General features: G+C 39.5%; 1 non-coding gene across 1 annotated transcript; it reads right to left on the reverse strand.

The window, feature by feature from the left end:
• Nucleotides 1-8,741: 8,741 nt before the first annotated feature.
• Nucleotides 8,742-8,849, reverse strand: LOC130953825 (small nucleolar RNA R71). The gene has a single exon (XR_009075986.1). It is a non-coding gene; the product is annotated as a small nucleolar RNA R71 (small nucleolar RNA).
• Between the last annotated feature and the right edge of the window lie 1,165 nt (nucleotides 8,850-10,014).

Here is a 10,014-nt window from a genome sequence, read left to right on the forward strand (position 1 = left end):
TGCTCAGCTCTCAAGGAAAGCGCAGCATCCAAGCCTTGCTTCCTTGGTTCATTGTTGTGCTCCCTTGGAGAGCATTGTGCTCTTGGGGAGAGCGCTGTAGCCTCCTCCCTTGATATGCCACGCTTCTTTGTTGCTTTTGCCACACTTTTCTCTTCCTTGGGCCACGCTTCTTAGGCCACGCTTTCTTGTTTTTTTCTTTTCTTCACCTACAAGTAATCAAAACAACCAATCAAAGTATCACAAAATTCACAAAGCCTAAAATTCATTTAAAAACCATTTAATTTTAGCTTAAACTTCATGATTTTGTGTCAATTAAAGGGTGGTTGATTGATTCAAATAAACCATGCAATTCCGCTCCAAATTACTTACTTATAATGCAAGAAAGTGCATAAAAACTAGTGAAACAAGTGAAATTAGCTTGGAAAATAAGCATATGATGACTTGTCATCACAACACCAGACTTAAATCTTGCTTGTCCCTGATGATTGGATTTTTGACGGTATAGAATTTCACAAATGAATTCTCGTTGCAAGTATAGTTTCTGAACCAATCAATAATCCTTTCATACAAAAAGTTGTTTGTCACTAGCACAAACCCCTAAAATTTATAAACCAAAGTATTGGACCTCGGGTCGTTCTCCCTAGGAATTACAATAAAGTGTCTTGTTATTGGTTGTGAGTTATTTTGGGGTTTTGATATGAAGCATGAAAGATAAATGGCAAGAAAGTAAACTAAGGCCTAAAAAGGTCTTGGCAAGGGTTGGTGGTCAAGGATCTCTATCCTAATCACTAACCACAATATGAGAATTGGCAAGGATTAATCTCATTAAATCATCCTCTAACTAGTAGTAAAGGAAAGTCAAATGAGCTATATCAATCCTAGTCCATAAGTCCTAACTCTCCACTAATCCAATTAGTGAGAACTAGAGTCAATGGCTCCCAATCATCAATCACTTGGACATTAGTAACTCAAGAGTTCCTAAGTTACCTTTCCAAGCCAAGAACATAAAACTCTACTCTAGAATCCAACCAAGCATTTCATCAAACACTTGGAAGGCAACAAAGGTAAACAACATAAATGGCAAGAATTAAAGAGGATCATAACTACAAAAGCAAGAGATCAACAATAGAGAACTAAAGAAGAACAATTATTATAAATTACCTCAAATTGAATTGGAAGAAAATGGAAGGAACAATAGTAGATCTATAACTAAACATAAGAACAACATAAAGGAAATTAAAACAAAGGAGTAGAAGAATGATGAATGTAACAACAAAGAATTGAGAAGTAGAAGTAGAAGAGAACATGAATTAAAACCTAGATCTAAGAACTAAACCTAATCCTAATCCTAATTCTAGAGAGAAGAGAGAGCTTCTCTCTCTAGAAACTACTTCTAAAACTAAACTATGGGTAACTAACTTCTAATGTCTTCCCCCTTCCATCCTTGATCTTTTTATTCCTTTCTATTAGTGATTGGCGCCAAAATAGGTTCAGAAACCCTTCCAAATCGCCAGGCACGTGTTGCTTTTAATGAAGTCATGTGCGAACTTCGATGCGTGCGCGCACGGTACGCGTGTGCGCACGTTACGCGGGCGCGTCCCTGGCTGATTCTGCAATGTGCGCACGGGCGCCTTGTGCGCGTGCGCGTGCTTGGCTGATTTCACTTCTTTGACTTTTTATGCTTCTCTCCACTTGTATGCTTCCTTCCTTGCTTCCTTTGATCCATGCCTAGCCTATTTCAATCCTGGAATTACTAGCAAACACATCAAGGCATCTTGTGGAATCAAAGAGGAATTAGAATTCATCAAAATAAGGCTTAAAAAGCATGTTTTTACACTTAAGCACAAATGCGGGAGAGATTACAAAACCATGCCAATTCATGGGCTAAATGCGAGAAAAGGTTATCAAAATACTCTAAATTCAATACAAGATAAACCCTAAAAATGGGGTTTATCAACCTCCCCACACTTAAACCTTAGCATGTCCTCATGCTAAAATAAGAAGGAACTAAGGGGTATGACATTTATTGAATGCAACTAAACTATATGAGTCCTATCTAAATGCAACTACCTAAAGTAAATGCAAATGCTTAGTTCAAACATATCAATTCCCAAGAGACATGCATAAGCACAATAGCTAGAACAATAGGGATCAAATCCAAACCACCATTGTATTGAAACTTATCAAGAGAAATTCAAGCTTGCAAGAATATAGATGATATGAGTGAACACATGTAATTGAATTTTTGAACCCTCACCGGATGTGTATCCACTCCATTCACTCAAGTGTTTAAGGGTTAATTCACTCAATTCTCTTCTAATCATGCTTTCCAAAAATTGATTTTCTTCTAACAATCAACACTCATTCAATGCATGCATACACTCATCATGAGGTCTTTCATTTAGGTTGTAATGGGGTTAGGGTCAAGATAGGATCATTTATGGTTGAGTGGACTAGAGTTTGGATCTTGGATTAGCATAGACTTTTCCACCTAACCTATATAATGACCTATACAAATTCAAACTATTCTAACTACCCATTCTTCACTTTTTCTTACATACTCATGCATTCTACTCCTTGATTCGTAACACTTATGCATTGATTCCCTTTTATTGACTTCACCTTGGGGCATTTTGTCCCCTTTTTATTATTTTTCTTCTCTTTTAATTTTTTTCTATATTCCTTTTTTTTCATTTTATTTTTCTCTTCTTTTTCTTTTCTTTTCTTTTTATACTTTGTGCAAGGACATCAATTGCATAAGGTCTTATACATTCAATCAATACATGAATATGTCCCCAATTCTAAAATATGAAAGTGTACTACCCTTTTTATCTCATCCAATGTTCCCAAGCCTCACCAACTTTTAATAATAAACACTCTCACTAGCCTAGGCTAATCAAAGTTCTAAACAAGGACTTTTATTGGTTTTCCGCCTTTGGCTTATAATGTGCTAAAATGAGAACAAGTTAGTTAAGCATAGGCTCAAAATTGGCTAACAATGGAGAGTAAAAGGTAGGCTATTTGGGTAAGTGGGCTAATGAAGTAATGGCCTCAATCATACAAATGCATGAATACAAGAAATAAATGAACATATAGAACCAAGCAAATCAAGGATCACAATCATAGATAGAGAACAATTTCACACAAGAATGGGAAATAAGTGGTTATGAAATGTAACCACATCAATAGGCTCAAGTCTCACAAGCTTGTGTTCTTAATTCAATACATGCTTCACAAAGTAAGAATTCAAGCAAGTTTCACCAAAAATTTTCTTCAATCAATTGGGTTGGTGCCCTATAATTAAATTTCTTAAAAAATCTCAATATTTGACTAAGCATTGTTGTGATTGAAAAATTCAAAATTTTTTCCTTAGTTTACCCTTTTCCCTTTTTTTTTTACTTAAAACAATTTCTTATGCAAAAAGGGTGACTAAGTTTTTGCAATTCAAAATATGGTTTCTAATCACAACCACAAACTAAAAAAAGAAAGATATACAAAAGAAGATATGCAAAAATGTATAAAGAAAAATCCACCAAAAGTATGAAATAAAAATCCAACTAAAAGTATGAAATCTATCATCCAAAACATCTAGAAATATCCAAAAGCATCAAAATATCTAAAATATCAAGTATATACAAAATGAGATAACTAGGCAGCATAACTAAAGTGTTCACCGGTCTCCTAAAGGTGCCATCGGCTACCTCCCCACACTTAAGATCAAGCATCGTCCTCGAGGCTAAACCGGAGGATCATGAGAAGGTACAACGGTAGGTGCTGACTCTGTCTGAGGCTGTGGGACCGGCTCCTCATGGGGCTGTGGAATCTCTGTGGTGTCAGGAGCAGCTGAAGGTGCATCCTGTTGAGTCGGCTCACCAACATCCTCCTCCTGATGATCCTGCTCATCGGAGGCCAGAGAGTCTGGAAGCGGAGGTAACTCAGCGCTAAGGGAGATAAGTGCCTAATCCATCCGATCCAGTCGACGCCAGACATGGCGCTTTTCGCGCTCCAAAAACCGAAACAGACGCTGGACCAGTAGGTAAGTCGGCTCAGGTGCTGAAGAAGGGACAGTCGAAGAAGATGAAGCTGCTGCTGCAGAAGAGGACGGAGCTACTGGAGGTCCGGCTGTCCCTACCACTGCTCTAGCCCTAGATCGGCGTCTAGCCGGGGCTTCTCGTGCACCCAACCACCCTAAGGAATAGTAACCTCCTTGTCATCGTCATCTGGTGGTGGTGGTGTCACATCATCATCCGACCAGGGGACCTCAGCTAAGGCAGCCATACTGGTAACCAAGGTAGGAAACAGAAGTAGGCCACGAATATGTGCTCGCCACATACACTGCCGGATCAATCGAGGAAAATAAACCTCCTTCCCCTCCATGACACACCCAATCAGAAGTAGCATCTCCATAGGGATCTCAGAGAAGTGAGTGGTGGGTAAGACATAGTGGGCAAATATCATCTGCCAAGTCTTGGCCTCTCTAGTCAGATGAGCAAAGAGCATCCCTTTAGGCTTAGTGTTGTTCGCATCCATGACCCAAGTGGCATCTGGTAAACCAATCACGCGCCTAAGCACCTCATAGTCAAAGGTCATGCTGTGAATAGCTAACTCAGCCTGCTGATGAGCGCAGGTGCCATCAGAAAGATGTCGGCACTGCAATGCCTCCTCTATAGCAGTCTCAGTGATCATAACCTCTCTACCCCTCAACTGAACTGAATCTAAAGTAGGACGGAAGAAGTTGCAATAGAATTCCTTCACCCAAGAAATGTTGATATCTCCCAAATCCCTATCAACAAAGTCTATACCTAACTCTAGGATCCGACTAGTAATTGACCGTCTCACATCATTGGGAAGGACAAGCTTCTTCTCAGTATTTAGTTTCGTCGTCCGATACTTGGAAAGGCGAAGCTCACAGTAAAGATTGGGAAACTTGGTTGGATCGGTAGAAGGTAGCAACTGATTTTTCTTTTCTTCATCATTCAATGGATTCTTAGCATAATTCTTGTAAATAGAGGGAATAGAGGGTGTAGAATGTTTTCTTTTTGATGAGCGGATAATTTGTACGCTTTTTGGCATTGTTTTTAGTATGTTTTTAGTATAATCTAGTTAGTTTTTAGTATATTTTTATTAGTTTTTAATCAAAATTCACTTTTCTGGACTTTACTATGAGTTTGTGTGTTTTTCTGTAATTTCAGGTATTTTCTGGCTAAAATTGAGGGACCTGAGCAAAAATCTGATCCAGAGACTGAAAAGGACTGCAGATGCTGTTGGATTCTGACCTCCCTGCACTCGAAGTAGATTTTCTGGAGCTACAGAAGCCCAATTGGCGCTCTCTCAACGGCGTTGAAAAGTAGACATCCTGGACTTTCCAGCAATATATGATAGTCCATACTTTGCCCAAGATTTGATGGCCCAAACCGGCATTCAAAGTCACCCTCAGAAATCCCAGCGTTAAACGCCGGAACTGGCACCAAAATGGGAGTTAAACGCCCAAACTGGCATAAAAGCTGGTGTTTAACTCCAAGAAGAGTCTCTACATGAAAATGCTTCATTGCTCAGCCCAAGCACACACCAAGTGGGCCCGGAAGTGGATTTTTATGTCATTTACTCATCTTTGTAAACCTTAGGCTACTAGTTTTCTATAAGTAGGACCTTTTGCTAATGTATTTTCATCTTTGGACATCTAGTTCTTAGATCATTGGGAGGCTGGCCTCACGGCCATGCCTAGACCTTGTTCTTATGTATTTTCAACGGTGGAGTTTCTACACACCATAGATTAAGGTGTGGAGCTCTGCTGTACCTCGAGTGTTAATGCAATTACTATTGTTCTTCCATTCAATTCCGCTTGTTCTTTGTCCAAGATATTCATTCGCACTCAAGAACTTGATGAATGTGATGATTATGTGACGCTCATCATCATTCTCACTCATGAACAAAGTGACTGACAACCACTCTTGTTCTACAAGCAAATGAGGCTCTAGTGTTTATCTCTTGGATTCCTGATACACGATGCATGGTTGATCGCCTGACAACCGAGTGCTCGCCTGACAAACGAGCCAGCCATTCCGTGAGATCAGAGTCTTCGTGGTATAGGCAAGAACTGATGGCGGCATTCAAGAGAATCCGGAAGGTCTAACCTTGTCTGTGGTATTCTGAGTAGGATTCAATGATTGAATGACTATGACGTGCTTCAAACTCCTAGCAGGCGGGGCGTTAGTGACAGACGCAAAAGAATCACTAGATTCTATTCCGGCCTGACCGAGAACCGACAGATGATTAGCCTATGCTGTGACAGAGCATAGGAACGTTTTCACTGAGAGGATGGGAGGTAGCCACTGACAACGGTGAAACCCTTGCATAAGCTTGCCATGGAAAGGAGTAAGAAGGATTGGATGAAGACAGTAGGAAAGCAAAGAGACGGAAGGGAAGGCATCTTCATACGCTTATCTGAAGTTCCTACCACTGAATTACATAAGTACCTATATCTTTATCTTTATGCTTTATTCATATATCACTATACCCATTTGAGTCTGCCTGACTAAGATTTACAAGGTGACCATAGCTTGCTTCATACCAACAATCTCCGTGGGATCGACCCTTACTCGCGTAAGGTTTATTACTTGGACGACCCAGTGCACTTGCTGGTTAGTTGTGCAAAGTTGTGTTTATGCCATGGTATTGAGCACCAAGTTCTTGGGGCCATTACTAGGGATTATTTGAGTTGTGAAAAGTAGTGATCACAATTTCGCACACCAAGTTTTTGGCGCCGTTGCCGGGGATTGTTTTGTGTATGGACAACTGACGGTTCATCTTGTTGCTTAGATTAGGTATTTTTTTTTCAGAGTTCTTAAGAATGAATTCTAGTGTTTCATGATAATCTGTTGAAGTCTGGCTGGCTGAGAAGCCATGTCTAATCTTATTGGACCGAGGTTTCAACTGATCATCACAAGAGCTTGTTGATCTCTATCAATCTTGCTATTGGAGCAATGATCTGCTAAGGCTTGGATGGCCATTGGCCATGTCTAGTGTTTTGGACCGAAGCTTTCTCTGAAAGCTTGGCTGGCTGAGAAGCCATGTCTAATTCCTGGACCGGAGTCTTAGACTAGCATTGCAATGATTCCTGGAATCCAAACTAAGAATTCTGAAACTTTTATTTTCTATTTTCATATAATTTTCGAAAAAAGCACAAAAAAATTTTTCAAAATCATAAAAACCAAAAATATTTTATGTTTCTTGTTTGAGTCTAGTGTCTAATTTTAAGTTTGGTGTCTTGCATGTATTGTTTATTTGATCTTGGTTCTATTTTCAAGTCAATAGTACAGGGAACTGAAGATTCAGAACATGCAGCAGAGGAATTACACAGAAAAAGCTGGGCGTTCAAAACGCCCAGTGAAAAAGGACAGACTGGCGTTTAAACGCCAGCCAGGGTGCCTGGTTGGGCGTTTAACGCCCAAAAAGGTAGTGCATTGGGCGTTAAACGCCAGAATGTGCACCATTCTGGGCGTTTAACGCCAGGATGGCACAAGGGGGAAGATTTTGTTTTCAACTCAATTTTTTTTTCAAGTTTTCAAAGTTTTTCAAAATCAAATCTTTTTCAAATCATATCTTTTCAATCAAATGTTTTCAAAATCAATTTCTTTCCTTTTTCAAAGATACTTACTATCAATTAATGATTTGATTCAACATTTCAAGTATGTTGCCTTTTCTGTTGAGAAAGGTTTAATGTTTGAATCATATCTTTTCTTAATAGCCAAGTTATTAATTTTTAAAATCAAATCTTTTTAAAAATTGTTTTCAAATCATATCTTCTCAATCACATGTTTTTTTTAAACCAATCATATCTTCTTAACCTCATCTTTTTCAAAATAATTTTCAATCAAATCTTTTTGACTTCTAATTTCAAAATCTTTTTCAAAAATCACTTGATTCCTTTTCCACTGTGAGTTTTCGAAAATTATCAATCAATTTTTCAAAATGATTTTAAAAACTTTTTAATTAATTTTCGAAAATTCTCTTCCCCTCTTCCCACATCCTTTTATTTATGGAGTACTACTCCTTCTCAATGCACAATTCGAACTCTCTCTGATTTAGTTCGAATTCTTCTACCTCTTTCTTCTATTTTTCTGTTCTTCTGACACCTCAAGGAATCTCTATACTGTGACATAGAGGATTCCACATTTTCTTGTTCTCTTTTCTTTCATATGAGCAGGAGCAGAGACAAAGGCATTCTTGTTGAAGCTGGCCCTGAACCTGAAAGGACCTTGAAGCGAAAGCTAAGAGAAGCTAAGGCACAATTCTCTATAGAGGACCCAACAGAAACCTTCAGAGAAGAAGAAGACATGGCAGCCGAAAACAACAACAATGCAAACAATGCAAGGAAGGTGCTGGGTGACTTTACTGCACCTACTCCCGACTTCTATGGGAGAAGCATCTCTATCCCTGCCATTGGAGCAAACAACTTTGAGCTTAAGCCTCAATTAGTTTCTCTAATGCAACAGAATTGCAAGTTTCATGGACTTCCATTGGAAGATCCTCATCAATTTTTGGCTGAGTTCTTGCAAATCTGTGACACTGTCAAGACTAATGGGGTTGACCCTGAGGTCTACAGACTTATGCTATTCCCTTTTGCTGTAAGAGACAGAGCTAGGACATGGTTGGACTCACAACCTAAAGAAAGCCTGGACTCATGGGAAAAGCTAGTCAATGCCTTCTTGGCAAAGTTCTTTCCACCTCAAAAATTGAGTAAGCTTAGAGTGGAAGTCCAAACCTTCAGACAGAAGGATGGAGAATCCCTCTATGAAGCTTGGGAAAGATACAAACAATTGATCAGAAAATGTCCTTCTGACATGCTTTCTGAATGGAGCATCATAGGTATTTTCTATGATGGTCTCTCTGAACTATCCAAGATGTCTTTGGATAGCTCTGCTGGAGGATCTCTTCATTTGAAGAAGACGCCTACAGAAGCTCAAGAGCTAATTGAAATGGTTGCAAATAACCAATTCATGTACACTTCTGAAAGGAATCCTGTGAACAATGGGGCAAATCAGAAGAAAGGAGTTCTTGAGATTGATACTCTGAATGCCATATTGGCTCAGAACAAGATATTGACTCAACAAGTCAATCTGATTTCTCAAAGTCTATCTGGAATGCAAAATGCACCAAGCAGTACTAAGGATGCTTCATCTGAAGAAGAAGCATATGATCCTGAGAACCCTTCAATGGAAGAGGTGAATTACCTAGGAGAACCCTATGGAAACACCTATAATTCTTCATGGAGAAATCATCCAAATTTCTCATGGAAGAATCAAGAGAGACCTCAACAAGGTTTCAATAACAATAATGGTGGAAGAAATAGGTTTAGCAATGGCAAGCCTTTTCCATCATCTTCTCAGCAACAGACAGAGAATTCTAAGCAGAACCCCTCTGACTTAGCAACTATGGTCTCTGATCTAATCAAAACCACTCAAAGTTTCATGACTGAAACAAGGTCCTCCATTAGGAATTTGGAGGCACAAGTGGGACAGCTGAGCAAGAAAGTTACTGAACTCCCTCCTAGTACTCTCCCAAGCAACACAGAAGAAAATCCAAAAGGAGAGTGCAAGGCCATCAACATGGCCGAATTTGGAGAGGAAGGAGAGGAAGTGAACGCCACTGAGGAAGACCTCAATGGGCGTGCACTGACCTCCACTGAGTTCCCCAATGAGGAACCATGGGAATCTGAGGCTCAAAATGAGACCATAGAGATTCCATTGGACTTACTTCTGCCTTTCATGAGCTCTGATGAGTATTCTTCCTCTGAAGAGGATGAGTATGTCACTGAAGAGCAAGTTGCTAAATACCTTGGAGCAATCATGAAGCTAAATGACAAGTTATTTGGAAATGAGTCTTGGGAGAATGAACCTCCTTTGCTCACCAAAGAACTGAATGACTTGTCTAGGCAGAAATTACCTCAAAAGAGACAAGATCCTGGGAAGTTTTCAATACCTTGTACCATAGGCACCATGACCTTCAAGAAGG

The sequence above is a fragment of the Arachis stenosperma genome, chromosome 9 (genome assembly GCF_014773155.1).
Source record: "Arachis stenosperma cultivar V10309 chromosome 9, arast.V10309.gnm1.PFL2, whole genome shotgun sequence".
Lineage (NCBI taxonomy): Eukaryota > Viridiplantae > Streptophyta > Magnoliopsida > Fabales > Fabaceae > Arachis > Arachis stenosperma.